The sequence below is a fragment of the Schistocerca serialis genome, chromosome 5 (genome assembly GCF_023864345.2).
Source record: "Schistocerca serialis cubense isolate TAMUIC-IGC-003099 chromosome 5, iqSchSeri2.2, whole genome shotgun sequence".
In the NCBI taxonomy this organism is placed as follows: domain Eukaryota; kingdom Metazoa; phylum Arthropoda; class Insecta; order Orthoptera; family Acrididae; genus Schistocerca; species Schistocerca serialis.
This window is the reverse complement of record NC_064642.1, coordinates 253811131-253837157: the sequence shown is the minus strand read 5'-3', so window position 1 is coordinate 253837157 and position 26027 is coordinate 253811131.

Genomic DNA, 26027 nt, shown 5'->3' with positions numbered 1-26027 from the left:
TTTTGTATTATTTCAATGTCTTAAACAATAATGCCTCTTGGTCACAGGTTCAGTCAACAAAGCATCTGGCTCGTGTTCTTGTATTAGACTGTATTTCTGGTTTCTATGTGCAATTATAGTATTTCTGGTTTTTTTAATTACTTCAGTATAAATGGTGTTTAAAATATCTGGTCTTATTGAGGAATAACCGTGCCAGATGTGTACGTTGAATCATACTTCCACACACAGAACAGCGACACTTGTGCCTTGTTGTTTCGTAGCTTTCATAGTTGCTGGGGACTTAATTAATTAATTGTGTTAACGGAAGTTTTCTTTCGTTCTTTGTTGTTATTCTATGCAGTCAGATTGCGTACTAATACTAATCAGGGCCAACCGTTTACGAGACTTCGTAGCCGGACATTTAGCTACTAAAACTAAAATTATTTGCATTATATTTAATTAAGCCCCCATGCACCCTCCATGCAAAGTCAAACTCATGACCAATTTATTTTCGAAATAACGAGAACATTCTGCCGTCTCAGTAGCTTTCGCATCAAAATAGTTGAAGTGTCTTTTTTTTCCTGATTTTATGCAGGGTGGGTATGTCTCTGCTGATCATTTGTGATCGGTGGTGGTACACATCGCTGGACGTCACAAAATAATTAGATGCGAGTGCAGCCGAAAATGAGAACTATACTGATTTTGCTCATAAAACTAAATGAAAAACTACTTTTTCTATTTCCGTCAAAAGAGGACATTTATTATCGTCCCGAATGTTTTTCTTCCTTTTTTTAATAGTTGCTTTATTATAGGAGCCTAGTTGATGTGAAATAGCCGAGCACAGAAAGGTGGGCGATTTCCCTACGAGGCCGTTGCTCTCCGTTGGTAGGGATAGCGGTCATTTACCACGGTTCTGAGTGATGCCGGCGCCTCATTTTGTACTGAAGGCACTGCTGGAGAGGCTTTCTGTTCCGCAAACAGCCGACTTTTGAAATATCCATCTGGATATCGCTAGTGCCTCGGAGGACCTGCAGCTGTATGAGGGGCGGCAGAAAAATAGTACATGGTGCAGCACACAACCGCTCTCTGTCTGGGAGGGTCGGTGCATGGGGGCTCTGTCGCTACATTTGAGGTGAACAAGCTGCACTTGGGGAGACGGCTGTCCTTTTGTCTCCTATAGTTTAGCTGACTGTACACGCTTTTGTTCAGGTGTAGGGGCGTCGCCTTAAACGGCGGGCAGATGGTGGAAAGCCGAGTGCGGGTGGGCAGCTGGACCGTTCTCTAGAATTTCGTTGTTGTTCCAAAGGGCTCTTGTCATTATGAGAACTACTTTTAACAGATGGGTATTGTTGACGTTAAATAAAAGTGTTTTCCATCAGAGAACGAGAGGCCTATTGGAGGTGTTGGGGACCTGCCTAGTCTGTATCAGGTCGTCGCTGTTGGTGCGCCACCATTAGGGGTGGTTGTATCATTATACTTTAGATGAGCAAGCTGCATTCAGAACAATCGTTCTTTTATGTCCTACTGTTTTGTTAACTGTAGCTGGAAGGAAGGACCATCGACTCAAGGCAGACAGCGGCCAGCACGTGCCGTGGGGCTGCTGCCGGCATAGATCCCTCCCTCCGTCCATCCACCCTGTAGTGAGGGGAGAGGTCCTCGATTATCGGCAGTTTGTGATTGTACATCGAGGAGGACACACGTTCTACTACCACCCCCTTTGCAGTCTTTTAGGACGATGATTTTCCCCGGTACTTGTGCTGCATTATGACCAGTTCATTATGAGTGCCGGTTTTTTCATGAGAATTTCGATGTGTAATTAGAACTGTGACGCATTTTTTCCATCAGCTGTAATAGCGTGTATTGGGTTTGGTTAGGTGGGCTGCAGGATCCGTTTTTAAGCAGGCATCTCTACTGAACTCTGACGTCAAACTGCAATAGATACTGTATGTTTACAGATAATACACTTTTTAACCTCCTCTCTGTCCAACACCAGCATCTCGTCACAATTCCCCATCAAAAAGAATAAAGATAGTACCCTACACCCTAGCCTTCCTCCCCCCCCCCACCCCTCCCTCCGCTTGTAGGTGTAGGGTACAGTTTGAGTGAGTTTGTCGTTATTTTCGAGTGGTATTGCGAAATTTTTTCCCAGCTGGATAACACCAATTGTTTTGGTATCGTCAGTTTTCGTTGCGTATTGCGTTTTTTTGTTACTTTTGTGTAGCGCTATGCATATAGTTGTGTAATTAGGACCGACCTTTGTGATTAATTAAGTAAATAGGATCGATATTTGTGTCAGTTCTCCGACCAAAATAAAGAAATTTCACTAACCTAACCTTCCTCTCCCACATCTGGACAGTTTCCATGTGTCAGGGGGTGCACTCGGGCTCCCCATCCAGTAGAATCAGGGTACAATTCCCACAAATGGCACCACAATTTTTAATTTACTGTCAATTCCAAGTGACTCTGGTGATTTAATTGTGTTACGTGGGTACACTTCGGCTTTCTGCCCAGGAAGAGTCCTAGAAAGGGTACTGCCAATTTTTAATTTCCCGCCAATTCCGGGGTCGGGGTGAGGTGAGATGTCAGCACAGCCCTGGTACAAAGAAATTCCCATCCAAACAAAGAAAGCTTCATCATAGGTTTAAGAGTAGTCGAATCATAGCTGATAAGGAAAAGCTGAACGAAGCGAAAAAGAGCGTAAAGAGAGCAATGAGAGAAGCATTCAACGAATTCGAACATAAAACATTGGCAAACAATCTAAACAAGAACCCTAAAAAGTTTTGGTCATATGTAAAATCGGTAAGCGGATCTAAATCCCCTATTCAGTCACTCGTTGACCACGATGGCACCGAAACAGAGGACGACCGAAGAAAGGCAGAAATACTGAATTCAGTGTTCCGAAACTGTTTCACTGCGGAAAATCGTAACACGGTCCCTGACTTCAGCCGTCGCACGGACGCCAAAATGGAAAATATTGAAATAAACGATATCGGAATTGAAAAACAACTGCTATCACTTAGTAGCGGAAAAGCATCCGGACCAGACGAGATACCCTTAAGATTCTACAGTGATTATGCTAAAGAACTTGCCCCCTTTCTATCAGCAATTTATCGTAGATCGCTGGAAGAACGTAAAGTACCTAGCGACTGGAAGAAAGCGCAGGTCGTTCCCATTTTCAAGAAGGGTCATAAATCAGATGCGAATAATTATAGGCCTATTTCGCTTACGTCAATCTGTTGTAGAATAATGGAACATGTTTTGTGTTCTCGTATTATGACGTTCTTAGATAATACAAATCTCCTTCATCATAACCAACATGGATTCCGCAAACAGAGATCATGTGAAACTCAGCTCGCCCTATTTGCCCAAGAAATTCACAGTGCCGTAGACACTGGCGAGCAGATTGATGCCGTATTCCTGGACTTCAGGAAGGCATTTGATACGGTTCCGCACTTACGTTTAGTGAAAAAAATACGAGCTTACGGAATATCGGACCAGGTTTGTGATTGGATTCAGGATTTCCTAGAAGAAAGAACACAACATGTCATTCTTAACGGTTCAAAATCTGCAGATGTAGAGGTAATTTCGGGAGTACCGCAGGGAAGCGTGATAGGACCTTTATTGTTTACAATATACATAAATGACTTAGTTGACAACATCGGTAGCTCCGTGAGGCTATTTGCAGATGACACGGTTGTCTACAAGAAAGTAGCAACATCAGAAGACTCGTACGTACTCCAGGAGGACCTGCAGAGGATTAATGCATGGTGCGACAGCTGGCAGCTTTCCCTAAACGTAGATAAATGTAATATAATGCGCATACATAGGGGCAGAAATCCATTCCAGTACGATTATGCCATAGGTGGTAAATCATTGGAAGCGGTAACGACCGTAAAATACTTAGGAGTTACTATCCGGAGCGATCTGAAGTGGAATGATCACATAAAACAAATAGTGGGAAAAGCAGGCGCCAGGTTGAGATTCATAGGAAGAATTCTAAGAAAATGTGACTCATCGACGAAAGAAGTAGCTTACAAAACGCTTGTTCGTCCGATTCTTGAGTATTGCTCATCAGTATGGGACCCTTACCAGGTTGGATTAATAGAAGAGATAGACATGATCCAGCGAAAAGCAGCGCGATTCGTCATGGGGACATTTAGTCAGCGCGAGAGCGTTACGGAGATGCTGAACAAGCTCCAGTGGCGGACACTTCAAGAAAGGCGTAACGCAATACGGAGAGGTTTATTATCGAAATTACGAGAGAGCACATTCCGGGAAGAGATGGGCAACATATTACTACCGCCCACATATATCTCGCGTAATGATCACAACGAAAAGATCCGAGAAATTAGAGCAAATACGGAGACTTACAAGCAGTCGTTCTTCCCACGCACAATTCGTGAATGGAACAGGGAAGGGGGGATCAGATAGTGGTACAATAAGTACCCTCCGCCACACACCGTAAGGTGGCTCGCGGAGTATAGATGTAGATGTAGATGTAGATCGGCCAATATGCCAGGTTGTTGGCAGGGGGGTGGGCAGGAGGGGTAGGGGTGTGCGATGAGACGGCTGGGGCACACGTGCAGCTGGGAAAACACTTGATGTCATCGGGGTTGGGGGTGGGTGTGGTCGGGTGCGGGGGTGGGTGATGGTGGTGGTCGGAGGTGGGTAGTCGTGTCGCAGGTGGGCGGGGTCAGGGGTGATTAATTCATCAATGTAATTAATTTGTATATCAATTTGACGTCAAAATTGCACCACAGACGGCGTTATACTACGACTCATGAGAATGTTACGTTTGTCCTTAAAATTTGGACAACATTGTCTTACGGTGACACAAAGCCTGTCTTATAAATGCAAATATTAATGTGACATCTCTGCTGGCCTATAAACAAAACGTTAACTGATCCTGTTGATTCAATGCTCTGAAATAAACACGCAGGCGTTGAGTGATGGAGATGGAACCGTAATTCTGCTTTCACCGCTGTTAATGTTTCTCTTTGCGGTCCGGTAGGCTAGTGTACTAGAAGTAGGACTGGCATAATTCCTGGGACGTAGGACTGTTTGTTTCAGATCATGGGGTAGGTCTATCTACGCCTGAGTCCACGCCCTAAACTGTGCCTTACAAGAGCAGTTACTACAACTTCTTATTTATGGACTATAAATTGCAGAATTATCCGAAAACAATTTCATGAAGCTGGAAGAGGCGTCAAATAACATCAAATGGGATTATAGTAAGGTTATCAGGAATGAGGCGAAAAAAAAACGAAGACGAAGTACATCTAAACTCGGGACGTATCTTTTATCGAAGATGAACACAGCAGAAAAAATAATCAAGTGTAAACTTTATTGCAAAGAAGAAAATTAAAAACATTATTACAGTTATTGCAGGGATGCTACACAGAATAGAAAGACTTAATTTAAAAAAGAACAAATGATATTCTATAGAAATCATTCAGGTCTCTGGGTTAACGCATTCCCAGAATCAAATTAAGGTGATTGAAAGCAGTGCGGTAGTTCAGCGACGATCTATGAGCTATAAGGGGATCCTCTGATCGCAACTGAACGTGTAGAGTCACTGCCTTTTCTGTGACGCCATACACGGCATGTAACTGTCACCATTGTTACTGGAGAAGCAGGACGTGTGAGGGTCTACCTGTACTTTGCTGCCCAAAAGTAAAACACAGAATTTCTAATATGTGCAGCAACCTACAGTCTTCACAGTCTTGGTTGGAGTAATTTCCCACGATTGCTGTAACGGTGTAGCAGCATCGGTTGGCCTTACCTCACACCTCCTCATGACGCTGTGCATTAGCTACCGCATTTTCGTTCAGCCGAGATGTGATCCATCTGAGAAAGTTATGGCTCCAAGAGCCAAAAATATAGCTGTGCATATGTAGGACTGTAGCTCTAAGACGCATCTGGGCTTGATTTTGATCAAACACCACATATCCTTCAGCCACCCATGCAAGCAAGAGGGACTGGCGAACACGTACTTTCGCACTGATGTCACAGGTAACTTTCAGCTATCTGCTATGTAATTCAAGGCCTCCGACCAGACAGCTAATTTTAGTGTTTCATGCATCTGTGGCTGTCTTCCTCATTACGCTCTCGCTGAAATTACTTGCAGCGCAATGTCTTAGAAGCAATATCTCCTTACGCAATATACACACGTGGAAATATTATCTTCCAGAGTTCAAGAAATAATGCTTGGCGAATAGTATAGGTGCGTCAGATGAGTCCAAACATTGTTATCAGCTTACTGTTTCCCTAACAGATAGCGATTTTTCCGAAGTGCTGTGGTTATTTCGAAATGTATCGATATAGTTGTAAATATTTTTATTCATGCTTCCATAGCTATGATGCAATGTTTGAATGAAACATATTCCGCTTTGTGTTTCAAATTTCTTTATTTACATGAGTGATTTGTCTATTTCGAACGTCACGTGCTTCGTTGCAGGAAGCTGAGTAGTTCCCTACGTTGTTTCCATGGCTTTCTGTTGTGCAGAGTAGCTGCATATGTCCTTAACGCTGTAAGTTTGGCTTGAGAATGATTTCAAAGTAAAATATAAACAATGAAATTTTCAGCCCGAACTTCAAACGGCTGGCAAACTTTGGTCAGTCAGGTGAAATTGAAATATCACAAAAAAAGATGTCGTTTCCGTCTTAAGCCGCTAACTCTAAATGCACGTATTTTCTGCTGTTATTAATCACCCGGTGCTATTACGCACATGTGACACATATCTTACAAATTAAAATCTTCTGTAGACAGCTGGTTGTCTGATAGGCAACACTAAACCTCTTTTTGCTTCTTCTGTGTGCCAGTTCATGCAGACACAGGGTTGAGCATCATTTCACATGCAGATTTCTAGTGAAGTCTTCCTGTGATGTTGTCATACTGGTGCCTATGCGCTAGTATTCTGGATGTGCGCTGGTTCACCGCCATGTTGGTACTTTTGGTGTTATAGTCTTGACATTCAGGTTTTTACCGGTAATCATTTTTATGGTGCCTTTCGTTTAGTTACAACATATAGATCCTAGAAAATCAAGACCGAACAGCGTCGAATCCCAGAAAAGCAATCAATCAGCTGGTCTATGTTCACGATGTATTTCCTACAAGGGAACAACCACTGAACCACGAAAGGGAAGTAAAATTTGTTGAATAAACAGCACGTACTTTCGTGACTGTAGATTTGCAGGAGCATCAAGTACTCGCGGTAGGATGAGCCAGACATATTACTGTCAACGCGATAGTGCAAAAATTCAGCATCTTGCACCACATTTTCGACAAAATGTTAAATGTCGTCGCACACTGGGTTCTGCGTCCGCTTGCACTCACTCAAAAAGTTCGTCGAACTGGGACACCAGCCGTGTCGAGTCAGTCCAGTTGACTTCTTTAACCTCTTAACCAACATGGATGAGTGCTAGGTGCACCACAGTGACCTCAAAACAAAGGAACAAAACAAGCAGTGGTAAAACGTGGATTTAACACCACAGTAAAAGGTGAAGACCCAACCATTGTCGGGAAAATGGACGCTGATAGCCTTTTCTAACCCTTATCGTGTGGTGTCCGTGCGAATGATTCGCGTGAGTTGTTTGCCAGAGTTATAACGTTGAACAATGTCTGTGTGTAAAAGTGTAACGTCACGTGAGCAGGGACGCTAGGAACCAGAGAAGCTTCTGGGGGGAGGGGGGGGGAGGGGGGGGGGGGGACAGAGGTCACAAGGGTAGCGCGTGATCGCGTGGGAGGCGCGTCATGCCAGCCTTGATATGCTTCGGCGTTACTCTGCCTTCGGGATGGGACTTAGTTTGTCGTAGCACTTGGGTGCAGAGGGTGCATGCAGGCTTGCACAAAATACAATCAATGCCTCGTGGGATTCGAGAATAGTTGCTTATCCTACATATAATGACTAAAAGTAAAGTAAAACCCAAGACAACTGTAATTGGTGATTTCTTTATTGTCACCGTCGGTTTCGCTGCATTAGAAGAGCATCCTCAGATAAAGTATGTAAGAAGGGAAGGCTCCGATTTATTACATATGATCAAAATACTACAAGAATTTTTTCGAGCAATTTTCAGAATTTTTCAAAAAAATTGTCATAGATGTTATGTAAAGTATTTAAACAGGCAGAAAAAATCAAAATTAAAATGTACTTACAACAGTGCCACATTAGTGCATCAAGACGCCCCCAATTTTTTAAAAAGTTTTCCAAAAAAATTAAAAATATAAAAAAAAGATTTAGAGATTCCAATAATACTTTCATCACATGTATTACATGGGATCCTTCCCTTCTTATGTAGTTCGCCTAAGGATTCTATTTTGATCTAGCAAAAAACCTGTTGTAGCAATAAAGAAATCACCAATATTACAGCACAGCTGCCTTTCATTTATTTTGAAGTTTAACGGCTGTAGCAGCCCAACTTGGACTATCCAGTTTTGCCTTGCTCCCTGTGTTCTCCTAATGCCCAGCGACTTCTTTCTCTTTCCTCCGATGAAGAAATGATTGCATTGCACGCATTCCCAGAATGGCGACTTGGTAAAGAGTAGACTTATACAACCGTGAACTGAGCCAAGTCATCAGTCGTTGGGAAAAACGTGTAGAATTGAAGGATTAATATTTAGAGGAGGACTAACATGTCGCCTAGTTTCATGCAGGGGACTGATGATTTCGAGCTAATAATTAAAGCTGTATGACTATTCCTATTATACGAGAGGCTTCAAAAACCTCGGTGAAGTGCGGTGCTGCAGTGATTAAGGCACTGGGCGTGCATTCGGAAGGCACTGGTTTCAAGTCTTCGTTCGACGGTCTAGAATTAGGTATCGGATGGTTTCCCTAAAAACATTATAGACGAACGCCGGAATTTTTTAAAAATTGAAGTTGACTTCCTGCTTACTTCTTGTTCAGTAGGTCTAGTACCCACTTATATAATGAATTCGTCGCCGATGTGACGTAAACATTACTCTTCCTTACACAATTTTTTGTCCCAGTGAGTTCCTTAACTGTGTTATGCTCAAATATTGTACACTATCTTCTGCTTGATTCTTCAAATGGTTCAAAAGGCTCTCAGCACTAAGAGACTTAACATCTGAGGTTATCACTCCCCTAGGCGTAGAACTACTTAAAGCTAACTAACCTACGGACATCACACACATTCATGCCCGAGGCAGGATTCGAACCTGCGACCGCAGCAGCAGCGCGGTTCCGGACTGAAGCACCTAGAACCGCTCGGCCACAGCGGCCGGCTGGCTTCGTTCTCTGTTATTTCAAGGCAGCATGCGCCATTAGACGACAGAGATTGCACGTGTTACCCCTTTTTTCCGATATATGATAGTTAATTACATTTTAATTATCACCTGGCAAAAATCAAACTGCGAGCACGAAATTTGGTGATGGTGTTGGTCTTTCTCTACATTTTAACCCTACAATACAATATATTTTCCCAATGACGGGTAATTTGGCGGAGACTGGTTGGTGAAGTGTGCATTTTGCCTGCCAAGAAGACATAGCACCTCGAAAATCACTTCGTCGTGATTCTAGAAACGTCTGTCATGCAAAGGCCTCTTCATGCGGGAAAAAAGGAAGAAGTCACTGGGTTCCAAGTCTGGAGGATACAGGGTGTTGGGCATAATGTGGGTGGCCGTGTTCAGTGCCAAATGAGCTGGGACGATTTCAGTAATATGCCTGTGCGGCGGCTTGCTCCTTACCTGTAATCTGTTGTCACCACACCGCGGCAATCCCAAAAAGTACCTTGACCAAAGTTGATTCTTGCTGCTTTGTCTCTGGGTCATAGTGATACGCTGAGCACTTGTCCTTGGTGATTAGGCGGATAGGAATCTGGACTGGCCTGACACAGCTGCAACAAATCGCTGCTGCCTAGCTTCGGTGGACGTTTTGAATGTGTTTGAGCAGTCAGGAACCCAGCGAACAGTGTCCTTTGTCATGTTCAAAATATCGTGAAAAGTATTGAAAACTGATCAATAATTGATCTTCCCTTTTTTCACTATCGCGTGCACTGTGATACGCCAGTCTTGGAATAGCACGCCCTCCACTTCTCTTGCTGCTCCTGCTTCTTCGTGCTCTGCCACTTCGTTCTCCGTCATTCAGACTTGTTTCATCACACTGGTGGCGTCTGCACCACCTTAGCGCTGAGTAATATGAAGCAACATCGTTGCCGTATAGTTCCACTAACTCAACTTAAAGACTGTTGCGATATTATCTTTAAGATGCAGAAAATCGTCCCCCTGCTTATCTGGGTGGTAAGGTGCTCGCCTCCCATGCAACCGGGCCCGGGTTCGATTCTCGGCCAAGTTGGAGATATTCTCCGCTCGTGGACTGGATGTTGTGTTGTCGTAATCATCATTTCATCCTCATCACCGGCGCGCAAGTCGCCCAATGTGGCGTCGAATGAAATAAGACTTGCACTTGGCGGCCGAACTTCCCCGAATAGGGGCCTCCCGGTCAACGACGCCATACTTTCATTTCAATTTTTGCAGAAAATCGATGTCGCATCATACAATAGTTTATCAGAGGGCTGCGACATTTGTTTGTGGCTCGTCTAGTGGCGTATTGCCTTATTGTGTCACACATGTAACGGCAAAGAATCAAAGAATTAATTAATTATACAACTTAATTTTTTTCGATAAGTTTATGACTATCCCTCTTATCATTATTTTGTATTTTTTTTCTTCACTTTCGCTAAACCCTTGTCTTGTCGCCTCCAGAAATGTCGCAATACGTGAGATACACTATCAGTCACGTTAAAGTGATCATCTGTCAACAGCCTGAATAGCCACATTTTGGAGCGCGAACCACTGAGAGACGTGCGGGAAGAGAGTCAGAGATGTTATGGAAGGTACTAACAGGAATGTGGAGCCATTCCCGACTCCAGTGTCGTAACCGTTTGAGCTAGGTTTCTTGGCTGAGGATCCATGGTGTGTACAGCCAGATCGAGCTGGTCCCATAGATTCTCGATTGGGTTTCAATCAGTGTCCTGTTGAAACCACGCACGTACACTGTGGGCTGTGTGACACGTTGCATTGTCCTGCTGGTAGATGCCATTGAGCTGAACAAAAAGAAATTGCATTTAGGCATGGACGTGGGCCCCAAGGATAGATGCGTACTTGCGTTGATCCATTGTGCCATCGAGAATGATACGATCACCCAGAGAATGTCACGAAAACATTCCGCAGACCGTAACGCTCCTTCCTCTGGCCTGAACACTTCCAATTGTTACAAGGCGTTTGCTTTCAGACGTTTCACGCGGTACACGTGAACGACCATCTCTCCGATGGGGCATGAAAGTTGATTCATCAATAATTCAAGAACAGTCTTAATCGCATCTACGAAGCTGTCGTTCACCCCTGTAATCTACGGCGCGCAGTGCATAACGCTTGCCTCCGCGCTAGTTTTGGATAGCGTCATTTTGCCATAAACGGTAGACTTTAACCTCTGCGGCACGCGAACAATTAACACACTTAGTCGTCTTGGAAATGGTTCCACCATTGGCCCGAAAGTCAGTTGTCTTGCCCTTTTGGATATCATGTAAATCGCTCCCTTTCCCGATTATGATATGAGTTCACTGTTTTCGCGTCACCCGGACGCCCTGCCGTCTGCCATGTGTGAGAGGTTTTTGCACGTTGACGCTGAACATAGGTGGTGGTCAGTTTAATATGACTAGACCGTGCAATTCTTCTTCTTCCGTATCCGGATGCACCAATTATATCTTCCCTTCCCAGTAATTAGTAACGTAGGTTGCTTTGTCATTGACTTTCAAAATATCGTCTTTAGTGCATGTTATAGACATATCTGGGCAAATCAATAGGTGGTCCAAGTCCTGTGCTGCTCCGGATTCACACCTATCGCTATCACTGTAGCCCCATTTAAACAGGTTTGATTTGCACCCAGTTACTCCAGTGCGCAGCCGGTTTAATGACCTGCAAGTTGTAAAAGGTAGTTGAAATCCTGCAGATCCCTCCTCAAGTAGTTCCATTGTGGAGTGTGGCACCATTTCTTCCCAAACCATTTCTTGTTGGCGAGCTCTTCAGTAGTTTCAATGAAACTCCTGCGGGATTTCAGCTGGACACGTTGTTTTCGGTGCATATGCATCGGGTGTCGAGGGTCATTCTTTTGTTTTGATGTATCGATCTCGGCGGCTACTTGTCTGCAGATAGTGTGTGGTGCTATGCCTATGATGGGATAAATTTTGTCTTTGGGAGCTGGTTTGAGGCACCCTGTGGCAATACGTACAGTTTCGTTTACGGCGACGTCAACTTGCTTAGTGTGAGCAGTGTGCAATGAAGATGCATAATATTCTACAGATTGAGTGCAGCCCAGTTTTCCGCAGGTTCTCAACAACAGCAAGACATTCAGGTCAGCGACTCTTTCTCGAGTAGCCACGGGCTGCCCAGCTCTGAGTTGTACCGTGTCTACAATGTAGCGTGGCCCGTGCCTCAACTGAGGCAGCCAGGGGGCGGCGCGGCCGGATCGAAGCGCCGCCGCCGCCTGCCGGCGTGCCACTGCCGGTGCCGGCGCCGCCGCGGCTCGGACGCGGGCGCCATAAATCCGGACGCCAATATGTCCCACCCCCCTCACCCCGCCCTGCCTCCAGCCCCCAGCCGCCGGCCTTCATCAACCGCGCCTGCCGCCTCCCGTCTCCGCCCTCACTCCCAGCTGCCGAGTCGCTGCTTCTGGAACACCCGGGCCTCTTAATCACTCCGGCTGCTCCAGGAACAGCCAGGCATGCACTAGGAGGCTCTACCTGCAGCCCACCATATGAAAGTTACTTGCTGATAGTAAAAAATACAAAACAAGGTGGTTTCCTGGGCTAAGGTTCCGAAACACTAGTGATAGGCTAAACTCTTAATTACGAGTATTAGACCAATTTCTTCTAGGTGGGCACCACAGTCTTGAAGACTGGACTGTATTGTAAAATTGTACGCCGGCCGGAGTGGCCGTGCGGTCATAGGCGCTGCAATCTGGAGCCGAGCGACCGCTACGACCGCAGGTTCGAATCCTGCCTCGGGCATGGATGTGTGTGATGTCCTTAGGTTAGTTAGCTGGTCTAGGGGTAGCGTCTTTGATTCATAATCAAAACGTCATCGGTCCCGAGTTCGATCCCCGCCACTGCCTAGATTTTGATAAATAATCAGCATTGGCGGCCGAAGACTTCCGGCATAAGAAGTCAGCCTCATTCTGCCAACGGCCTGGTCAAAGAGGGCGGAGGAGCGGATAGAGGTTCAGGGCACTCTCTTGTCCTAGGGGTGAGAAATTGCCCCTAAAGGCGGAAGAATCAGCAATGATCAACGACATGAGGATGCAGAAGGCAATGGAAACCACTGCACTAAAGACACGTAATGTGTATCCACAGGACATGTGGCCTGTAACTGAAGAAGTGTCATGATGATCTCTCCATTGGCAAAAGATTCCGGAATAGTCCCCAATTAGGATCTCCGGGAGGGGACTGCCAAGGGGGAGGTTACCATGAGAAAAAGATTGGATAATCTACGAAAGGATAACGTTCTACGAGTCGGGGCGTGGAATGTCAGAAGCTTGAACGTGGTAGGGAAACTAGAAAATCTGAAAAGGGAAATGCAAAGGCTCAATATAGATATAGTCGGGGTCAGTGAAGTGAAGTGGAAGGAAGACAAGGATTTCCGATCAGATGAGTATCGGGTAACATCAACAGCAGCAGAAAATGGTATAACACGTGTAGGATACGTTATGAATAGGAAGGTAGGGCAGAGGGTGTGTTACTGTGAACAGTTCAGTGACCGGGTTGTTCTAATCAGAATCGACAGCAGACCAACACCTACAACGATAGTTCAGGTATACATGCCGACGTCGCAAGCTGAAGATGAACAGATAGAGAAAGTGTATGAGGATATTGAAAGGGTAATGCAGTATGTAAAGGGGGACGAAAATCTAATAGTCATGGGCGACTGGAATGCAGTTGTAGGGGAAGGAGTAGAAGAAAAGGTTACAGGAGAATATGGGCTTGGGACAAGGAATGAAAGAGGAGAAAGACTAATTGAGTTCTGTAACAAGTTTCAGCTAGTAATAGCGAATACCCTGTTCAAGAATCACAAGAGGAGGAGGTATACTTCGAAAAGGCCGGGAGATACGGGAAAACTTCAGTTAGATTACATCATGGTCAGACAGAGATTCCGAAATCAGATACTGGATTGTAAGGCGTACCCAGGAGCAGATATAGACTCAGATCACAATATAGTAGTGATGAAGAGTAGGCTGAAGTTCAAGACATTAGTCAGGAAGCATCAATACGCAAAGAAGTGAGATACGGAAGTACTAAGGAATGACGAGATACGTTTGAAGCTCTCTAACGCTATAGATACAGCAATAAGGAATAGGCAGTACAGTTGAAGAGGAATGGACATCTCTAAAAAGGGCCATCACAGAAGTTGGGAAGGAAAACATAGGTACAAAGAAGGTAGCTGCGAAGAAACCATGGGTAACAGAAGAAATACTTCAGTTGATTGATGAAAGGAGGAAGTACAAACATGTTCCGGGAAAATCAGGAATACGGAAATACAAGTCGCTGAGGAATGAAATAAATAGGAAGTGCAGGGAAGCTAAGACGAAATGGCTGCAGGAAAAATGTGAAGACATCGATAAAGATATGATTGTCGGAAGGACAGACTCAGCATACAGGAAAGTCAAAACAACCTTTGGTGACATTAAAAGCAACGGCGGTAACATTAAGAGTGCTACGGGAATTCCACTGTTAAATGCAGAGGAGAGAGCAGATAGGTGGAAAGAATACATTGAAAGCCTCTATGAGGATGAAGATTTGTCTGATGTGATAGAAGAAGAAACAGGAGTCGATTTAGAAGAGATAGGGGATCCAGTATTAGAATCGGAATTTAAAAGAGCTTTGGAGGACTTACGGTCAAATAAGGCAGAAGGGATGGATAACATTCCATCAGAATTTCTAAAATCATTGGGGAAAGTGGCAACAAAACGACTATTCACGTTGGTGTGTAGAATATATGAGTCTGGCGATATACCATCTGACTTTCGGAAAAGCATCATCCACACAATTCCGAAGACGGCAAGAACTGACAAGTGCGAGAATTATCGCACAATCAGCTTAACAGCTCTTGCATCGAAGCTGCTTACAAGAATAATATACAGAAGAATGGAAAAGAAAATTGAGAATGCGCTAGGTGACGATCAGTTTGGCTTTAGGAAAAGTAAAGGGACGAGAGAGGCAATTCTGACGTTACGGCTAATAATGGAAGCAAGGCTAAAGATAAATCAAGACACTTTCATAGGATTTGTCGACCTGGAAAAAGCGTTCGACAATATAAAATGGTGCAAGCTGTTCGAGATTCTGAAAAAAAGTAGGGGTAACCCACAGGGAGAGACAGGTCATATACAATATGTACAACAACCAATAATAAGAATGGACGATCAAGAACGAAGTGCTCGTATTAGGAAGGGTGTAAGACAAGGCTGTAGCCTTTCGCCCCTACTCTTCAATCTGTACATCGAGGAAGCAATGATGGAAATAAAAGAAAGGTTCAGGAGTGGAATTAAAATACAAGGTGAAAGGATATCAATGATACAATTCGCTGATGACATTGCTATCCTGAGTGAAAGTGAAGAAGAATTAAATGATCTGCTGAACGGAATGAACAGTCTAATGAGTACACAGTATGGTTTGAGAGTAAATCGGAGAAAGACGAAGGTAATGAGAAGTAGTAGAAATGAGAACAGCGAGAAACTTAACATCAGGACTGATGGTCACGAAGTCAATGTAGTTAAGGAATTCTGCTACCTAGGCAGTAAAATAACCAATGACGGACGGAGCAAGGAGGACATCAAAAGCAGACTCGCTATGGAAAAAAAGGCATTTCTGGCCAAGAGAAGTCTACTAATATCAAATACCGGCCTTAATTTGAGGAAGAAATTTCTGAGGATGTACGTCTGGAGTACAGCATTGTATGGTAGTGAAACATGGACTGTGGGAAAACCGGAACAGAAGAGAATCGAAGCATTTGAGATGTGGTGCTATAGACGAATGTTGAAAATTAGGTGGACTGATAAGGTAAGGAATGAGGAGGTGCTACGCAGAATCGGAGAGGAAAGGAATATGTGGAAAACACTGATAAGGAGAAGGGACAGGATGATAGGACATCTGCTAAGACATGAGGGAATGACTTCCATGGTATTGGAGGGAGCTGTAGAGGGCAAAAACTGTAGAGGAAGACAGAGATTGGAATACGTCAAGCAAATAATTGAGGACGTAGGTTGCAAGTGCTACTCTGAGATGGAGAGGTTAGCACAGGAAAGGAATTTGTGGCGGGCCGCATCAAACCAGTCAGTGGACTGATGACAAAAAAAAAAAAAAAAAAAATTAGTTCTAAGTTCTAGGCGACTGATGACCTCAGAAGTTAAGTCGCATAGTGCTCAGAGCCATTTGAACCATTTTTTTTATTTTTTGTAGTTGTAAAATTGTACTTTATTAAGTTTCAAGGTGACTGATTTCCAAGTGCATCTAAAAATATAGTAACACACTACATTAAAGTAACACTATAAAAGCTGTAAGGCAGAAGAGCCAAATCTTGTCACCTTAGTACTTTGTGAGCTGTATAAATTCTCAAAAAAATGGTTCAAATGGCTCTTAGTACTATGGGACTTAACATCTGAGGTCATCAGTCCCCTAGAACTTAGAACTAGTTAAACCTAACTAACCTAAGGACATCACACACATCCATGCCCGAAGCAGGATTCGAACCTGCGACCGTAGCGGTCGCGCGGTTCCAGACTGTAGCGCCTAGAACCGCTCGGCTACACCGGCGGCTATAAATTCTCAAAGATTAATAAAAGACTGATGATGATGATGACGAGGTCCCATACTCCGAGGAGCGATGGAGACGATGCGGGAGACCCGCACCGCCGTACTAGGCAAGGTCCTAGTAGAGGTTGTTTGCCATTGTCATCCTCCGACCATAATCGCGATGAATGATGATGAAGGACACGACACAACAACCCCCAGTCATCTCGATGCAGGAAAAATCCCTGAACCGGCCGGGAATCGAACCCGGAACCCTGCGCGGGAAGCGAGAACGCTACCGCAAGATCACGAGCTGCGCACTACAAATTGTTATATACGAAGGCTGTTCGGAAAGTAAGGTCCGATCTGTGGCGAAATGAAAACCACAGTGAAAGTCAAAAGTGCCAATGGCCTTGCAGCAGTGGTAACACCGGTTCCCGTCAGATCACCGAAGTTAAGCACTGTCGGGCTGGGCTAGCACTTGAATGGGTGACGATCCGACCGGCCGAACGCTGTTGCCAAGCGGGGTGCACTCAGCCCTTGTGAGGTAAACTGAGGGGCTACTTGATTGAAAAGTAGCGCCTCCGGTCTCGGAAACTGACATATGGCCTGGTGAGTGGTGCGCTGACCACATGACCACATGCCCCTACGTATCCTCACCCAGTGACGCCTATGAGCTGAGGATGACACGGCGGCCGGTCAGTACCATTGGGCCTTCATGGCCTGTTCGGGAGGAGTTTCGTTTTAGAAAATCAAAAATATTTTATTCTCAGGAGTTAGCCACACCTTCCAGCTACCACTCTAAATAGTCGCCGCTCCAATTTAGACATTTCTCGTCGCGTTGTACAAACTTTCCAGTACCCTCGTCACAGAAAGCAGCCGCCTGTACTTTCCGCCTATTCTCTACGCTGGTCTACCTTTCGTTGTGTGTGCCAGAATGTTGTCTTCGTAGCCAGCAGGTCATGTGAGCAGAGACAAACAATGGAGGGAGCCAATTAAGTGCTGTATTATGGGTGATCAAGCACTTCTCATCGAAAACGTTGCAAGAATATCTTCATTGTCCCTGCAGAATGTGGCTGAAAATTGTCTTAAAGAAAGAAACACATAACATTTATTTTATGTGGGCTGCATAGCTTCAGGCGAAGTCTCTCAGCAGATCCACATACTTGGCGGGAAACACTGTTGTTTCAGCCATTTCTACGTGATCACTGAAAATAGCGCCGTGAAGCGTTTGACAGGCGCACTAACGAAAGTGCCCAACACGTCTGTGCAAAGTTCCATCGCATTTTCACAGTGGTTTCAACTTACTTTCCTAATACACCTCATATATTCATGAACTTATGCTCCAATTGAAAGCAGGGTACAATTAAATTGTTGTAGCATACTAAAACCAATATTTGACATAAATGTTAACACCACAAAAAAATCTCTAAAATACAATTAATTTAAATTCGTTTTTCCTTTCTAGCATTGCCAGGCAGTTTTACTGCTATGAACCACTTGAATGTCATGAATCAACAAACTTTTCAAGTTTTTTTAGTCTTCCAAAATGTGTACATATGAATTTGTGTGACTATGTAGATAAACAGTATGTTTCGTGACAACAAACTAATCATTGCGTACAACGAATCCATTTCTCTCTCTCTTCGCGTTTTCCTATATCAAAAAAGGAAAGAAAAATTAATAAAGAGCAAAGAAACTCAGTGTTTAATAACAGTTCCAAACTTCGTCCTCAGAAACTGCACAGGGGACGACATTACGAACATCATCCGGTATATTATATTGACCACTATACCACTATAGCAACATAGGCTATAACCATTGACTATAACGATTACACACCAGAAACTTCCACACGTGAGTAAAATACAACCCAGTAGTGGAACACAAATCAGTGCACAAACCAGGAACTGCAGGCTGTTAATTTGACTCCTACACTAACTTCAGCATAAAAAAATGAATTCCTTCAAACATACAAGCTGCACACGCTCCACACAACAAACCCATTCAACAATACAATGGACATAGGTCACATATATACACACAGCTAAACATTTGTTATCAGCTGTGGAAACCGAAAATTCCCAGGGGGACGAAATTAGGAGGGGGGACGATATTAGGGCACCTTACCCTACAATTGTTCTAGATAAAGTGTCCCTTCAAACAATGATTATCACTAGCTGTTACCTGTAGCCGTGCTTGCATATCAGAAACTTCGTTATGATGAGAGTCGGTGAGCAAGTAAGCTATCTGACATGTAATAACGTCAGCTCTGCCTCTTCGGGTAAACACAGCGCTTGATATGCCCTCGCTCTCTCCCTCCCAAACTGTCCTAAGGCATGAAGCAGTGACGTGTGCAACATCGCTGCCTAGCAGTGCTTACACAGAGACATAGGCAGGAGCACACATCTATGCGCCGTACTACTGAGGTAACTACACATTACACAGTATGTAGTATATACAACAACTGCAATGATTTTTGAACGAAAATTATACTGACTAATGTAAAGAAAGATTTTCTACTCCCTACTTCACCCTCTTAGGGGTCAATTTCTTTTCTTTTTTTATACTTTCTAAAGTAGCCTATATTCTTCCTCAGGTTCAATCTATCAGCACACCAAATGTCATCGAAATCGGTTATTCAGTTTAGTTGTGAAAACATGATAGAGTTTCTTTCGCATTTAATAACATAAGTTTAGAAGTGTGGATTAAACACATTGTATAATCATTGTATTCATTATGTTGAATCGCATCATGTAGCACTTATCAACTTATAAAATCATTTTCCCAAATAGAAGAAAGTTCAAAAGTCAAAGAGTATATAACTCTTTCAAAGAATAAATACTTTTCCCTAACTCACATGATATTCTTCAAATCATCAAATACCTTGTGCTACACACTTTACAACGTAGCCTATGTTTCCCTCCAGGGTTTAAGCTACCTCCACAATAAATTTCACTGAAATCGGTTCAGCGGTTTACTCGCGAAAACGTAACAATAGAGTCACTTTCGTATTTATAATATTCGTGAGGATAAAATTTTAAATTACAATATTTTTTCCGTAATCCGATTTCAGTGACATAAAGTCCATATGTTGCCAGAAGTTAAACTCAACTTACCGGTGAAAACACCATGAAAATTCGTACAGTAGTCTTGGATACTAGCGCGTACAAATAGACAAACAGACAAACACGACGGTTTTAGGTAAAACTTTAAATCATGACATCTTTTTTTGCGTTATCCGATTTTCATGAATAAGCCTATTCGTGGCCACAAGTTGTACTCAAGCTATCTGTGAGAGCCCCATGAAAATTCATCAGTTTTGGAGATCACCGTGCTCAAACAGACAGATACTACAGTTTCACATAAAACTTAAACTCAAGACACTTTTTTTTCGTTGCCCGATTTTGATGTCCCATGCTACGCCAAGTTGCTGTGAAAACCCGATAAAATTTCGTTGCTGGTTTTGGAGATTAGCGTCTTCAAACAGACAGACATGGCAGTTTTATAGGTTTATTATTAGTATAGATAACAGATGTAGATGTTTCAAACAGATGTATACGTATCATCCTCGTCAAATAAAAATCGTGTGCCATGCGTAATTGTGCAAAGAACGGTCGTCAAACTGTATCATCTAAAATATGGAAGGCATTGAGTGATTGTCATTGCGAGAACTATAATATTAACAAACCGCTGAAAAATCACATTTAACCAGTAACAAAGACAAACGTCGCGATGCACGTTCATAAACGATACATATACGCTGTTGTCTATAGTATTCATACATGTGTACAAGTATGAGCGTAAAAATATGCAAGCGTCAGTCAGAAGCAGCAAAGACAAGGATATTACAGCAATAGTTGTGGTTAATAAACTGCAATTTTAAAATACAGCCTGGAGGAACGATGTCATTCTATGAATAATAGGTTCCATTCTTCCACTTCCAACCAGATACTAGGTTGCAGAAAACAGTTTGTTGTTGTGTTTTGCCTGTCAATTAATAAACTACTTCTTCAATGCGTTCACTGCAGTTTTTTTCCTTATGTTGCTCACAGTCGCTTCGAAACACAATGTTTGACCAAAAATATTGTCAGTGTAAGTTTGCTACTTTCTCTCTTATTACAGGAAAATTGTAGCGTCTGTTCTCAGATAGGCGGCTACAAACAGCGTCTGACTGATATTCAGTAGATGCATTCGGTTGGGTAACCATCTGCCTAGGTGCAAAGGAATGGGATACTCCCACATTATTTTTCCCAAGAATCACATGGTATCGTTCCTTTTGTTGAAGAAACCGGAGGCAATACTTGCCCTAAGTCGGATCTCGGGGAGGTGACTACATTGAGATCAATTACAGAAGCGTAGGAGGAGGATGAAGAAGGAAAGAGGAAACAAAGTACGAAGAGGGACGGGAAGTTAACGACTGTAACATCGAATGTGCTCACACTATTGCGGGCTGGCAAGGTGGAAAATGCCAAACAGAAAATGATGAAGCATAAATTGTACGTATTAGGTATGTGCGAAGTGAGATGGGACAATAAGGGAGAGATGGATAGTGGAGAGTACAAGTTGCTTCACTTAGGCAGGAAGAAGAATGGCAGCTATGGTGTGGCAATTATGATAGGAAAACGGCTGATGAAAAAGTGTTGAAAGTGAAGTACATAGATGAAAGACTGATAATGATGGCATTAAGAGGTGACAACGAGGCTGGCGCTTTAATACAAATATACATGCCAACAACTGATAAAGAAGTAGAGAAATATCATGAAAAGATTCAAAAAATTATGGATAAAGAAAAAAGAAACGCCTGCATCACCGTAAAAGGGGGGGGGGGGGGGGGCTTGTAGTAGTAGGAGAGACAAAAGAACGGGAACGGCTGGAAGATTTTGGCTGGGAAATATGAACTACAGGGGTGAAAGGCTACTTAATTTCTGGGAGGAAAATTCTTCTGCGATTAGAAACACTAGTTCGAATATAACAGAAGACGAAGATACGCATGGGATATCGAGTTTGAATGATCACAGTTACCAAACTGATTATAATTCAGAGTATGTATAAAAGCTGCCTAAAGAATGTTATAACATACTCTGGAGCAGATATAGATTCGGAGGATCACGTAGTATTGGGGGACTTGAAAACACGATTGAGGAGAGTGAGAGGAGGAAAACCGAGAAATAAATTTAACCTCTTTTTTTGGGTGATCAGCCTTCTGACTGGTTTGATGCGGCCCGCCACGAATTCCTCTCCTGTGCTAACCTCTTCATCTAAAGTAGCACTTGCAACCTACGTCCTCAATTATTTGCTGGATGTATTCCAATCTCTGTATTCCTCTACAGTTTTTGCCCTCCACAGCTCCATCTAGTACCATGTATGTCATCCCTTCATGTCGTAACAGATGTCCTATCATCCTGTCCCTTCTCCTTATCAGTGTTTTCCACATATTCCTTTTCTCTTCGATTCTACACAGAGCCTCTTTATTCCTTACCTTACCAGTCCACCTAGTTTTCAACAGTCGTCTATAGCACCACATCTCAAATGCTTCGATTCTCTTCTGTTCCGGTTTTTCCACAGTCCATGTTTCACTACCATACAATGCCGTGCTCCAGACGTACATTCTCAGAAAAGGCCGATATTTGATATTAGTAGACTTCTCTTGGCCAGCGATGCCCTTTTTGCCACTGCTTTTGATGTCCCCCTTGCTCCGTCCGTCACTCGTTATTTTACTGCCTAGGCTGTATAATTCCTTAAATTCATCTACTTCGTGACCATCGATCCTAATATTAAGTTTCTTGCTGTTCTCATTTCTACTGCTTCTCATTACCTTCTTCTTTCTTCGATTTACTGTCAACCCATACCCTGTACCCATGAGACTGTTCATTCCATTGAGCAGATCATGTAATTCTTCTTCACTTTCACTCAGCATAGCAATGTCATCAGCGAATGGTATCACTGACATACTTTCACCTTGAATGTTAATTCCACTCCTAAACCTTTATTTTATTTCTATCATTGCTTCCTCGATGTACAGATTGGACAGTAGGGGCGAGAAACTACATCCTTGCCTTACATCCTTTTTAATACGAGCACTTCGTTCCTTTTAGTCCCCTCATGTTATTCCCACTTGGCTGTTGTACATACTGCATATGATCCGTCTCTCCCTATAGCTTACCCCTATTTTTCTCAGAATTTCGAACATCTTGCATCACTTTACATTGTCGAACGCTTTTTCCAGGTCGACAAATCCTATGAATGTGTTTTGAATTTTCTTTAGTCTTGCTTCCATTATTAACCGCAACGTCAGAATTGCCTCTCTCGTGCCTTTACCTTTCTTAACGCCAAACTGATGGTCATCTTGCGCATCTTCAATTTCCTTTTCAATTCTTCTGTATATTACTCTTGTCGGTAACTTGGATGCATGAGCTGTTAAACTCATTGTGCGATAATTCTCGCACTTGTCAGCTCTTGCCGTCTTCGGAATTGTGTGGATGATGTTTTTCCTAGAGTCAGATGATATGTCGCGAGACTCATACATTCTACACACCAACGTGAATAGTCGTTTTGTTGCCGCTTCCCCCAACGATTATAAAAATTCTGATGGAACGTTATCTATCCCTTTCTCATTATTTGATCTTAAGTCCTCGAAAGGTCTTTTAAATTCTGATTCTAACACTGGGTGTCTTATCTCTTCTATATCGACTCCTGTTTCTTCTTCTATCACACCAGACAATTTTGCGCCCTCATAGAGGCCTTCAATGTATTCTTTTCACCTATCCGCTCTTCTGTTACCAATGGTTTCTTCGCTGTTACCTTCTTTGTACCTATGTTTTCCTTCCCAACTTCTGTTATCGCCCTTTTTAGGGATGTCTAATGCCCTTCAACTGCACTGCCTTCTGAGCTATTCCTTATTGCTCTATCTATAGCCTTAGAGAACTTCAAGTGTATCGTCATTCTTTAGTACTCCCTTACCCCACTTCTTTGCGTATTGATTCTTCCTGACTAATGGCTTAAACTTAAGCCTACTCTTCATCACTACTATATTGTGATCTGAGTCTATATCTGCTCCTGGGTACGCCTTACAATCCAGTATCTGATTTCGGAATCTCTGTCTGACCAAGATGTAACCTAACTGAAATCTTCCCGCATCACCCGGCCTTTTCCAAGTATACCTCCTCCTCTTGTGATTCCTGAACAGAGTATTCGCTATTACTAGCTGAAATTTATTACACAACTCAATTAATCTTTCTCCTCTCTCATTCCTTGTCCCAAGCTCATATTCTCCTGTAACCTTTTCTTCAGCTCCTTCCCCTACAATTGCATTCTATTCCCCCATGACTATTAGATATTCATCTCCCTTTACGCACTGTATTACCCTTTCAGTATCCTCATACACTTTCTCAATCTCTTCATCTTCAGCATGTGACATCGGCATGAATACCAGAACTATCGTTATCGGTGTGAGTTTGCTGTCGATTCTAATAAGAACAACCCTATCACTGAACTGTTCACAGTAACACACTCTCTTCGCTACCTTCCTATTCATAGCGAATCCTACTCCGATTATACCATTTTCTGCTACTGTTGATATTACCCAATACTAATCTGACCGGAAATCCTTGTCTTCTTTCCACTTCACTTCACTGACCCCTACTATATCTAGATTGAGCCTTTGCATTTTCCTTTTCAGGTTTTCTAGTTTCCCTATAACGTTCAAGCTTCTGACATTCCACGCCCCGACTCGTAGGATGTTATTATTTCGTCGATTATTCAATCTTTTTTTCATGGTAACCTCCCCCTTGGCAGAGATTCGAATGAGGGACTATTCTGGAATCTTTTGCTAAAGGAGAGATAATCATGACACTTCTTCAATTACAGGCCACGTTATGTGTCTTTATTGCTATGGTTTCCATTGCGTTCTGCATCCCCACGCCGTTGATTTTCGTTGATTCTTCCCTCTTCAGGGGCAGTTTCCCACCCCTAGGACAAGAGACTACCCTGAACCTCTGTCCGCTCCTTCGCCCTCTTTGACAGGGCCGTTGGCGGAATGAGGGTGACTTCTTATGCCGGAAGTATGTGGCCGCCATTGCTGATTATTTATCAAAATTTAAGCAGCGGCAGGATTCGGACCGGGGAGCAAAGACGTTTTGATTATGAATCAAAAACGCTACCCCAAGACCTAGAAAAATAAAAGGAAAACAGTAAGGATGCTGAGATGGAAAACACATTTACGTCACAGTGAAATAGAGGGTTGTGAGCGTACAAGCTGTGACGGGAGATCAGACCGGCAGTTTCCCGCCGCAGAGTACGTGGCTGGCAGTTGCTATGGGGTGTGGCGAGCGACTTGCGATAAGCGGCCTTGGAAAAACCTGAACGGACGCTAGGCAGGGGCGTATATGGCCGTATTTGCGCGCTTGGAGAAATTCATATGCCGGAGAAAAGTTGATAAAACTAAGAGTGACACGAAGGTGCTAGTTGGCACTCACGCACAGAAAAATATGTAAAACTAAATTATGTAGACGCGCCACAAAAATATATAATAGTTTAAAAGCTTTTTTCGTCTTAAAAATTGTAAATTTATGGAAGTTCAAAAGCTAATATCTCGGCAATGCTTTGACCGATTAATGTGAACAAAGTGTTTTCGGATGTGGCTAGTAGAGCTGCTTGGAGCAATCATAGCCGACTTAGCAGAATCTGTAGCATTTTTAATGAGAGGTTGGAATATGGTATTCGAGTGAGAGAAACTGTGTTTTTGGTAATAAATAAGTTTAAAGAAGCAAAATTAGCGGCAGCATTCTAAGCTTTAAAAAGGTAGATGAGTAATTATGTTTTTATTTGTTTACTTATGTTTAGTACCAAAAATCTGGGAAAAGCAAAATCACGCCTCAAGAACATTATTTGTGAAAAAACGGTTTCAGATACAGAAAGCTGGACTTAAAATTGTTATTGCCCAGAAATTTTCCATATTTTTCAATGTATCATAAGTGTTTTTTTGTTTAGTTTTAGAATATTCGTAAATCTTCTTGTCAAAGATTGTTTTGAATTAGGCAGTCGTTTCGAGGGTGCACAGGGCGGCCATCTTTTGATGACAGGGGATTTGAGTTTGAACGAGGCAAAGAGCCGGATGAGTCACCCATCTGGGAGTAGTAGTGGGATGGTAGCCATATTTTGGGACAAGTGTGTATGTGGCGACGTTCGAAAACGATCAGTTACTGGTTTAGAACAGCAGAAAGAGCAGATAACAGTGTATTTTGTGAACTGTG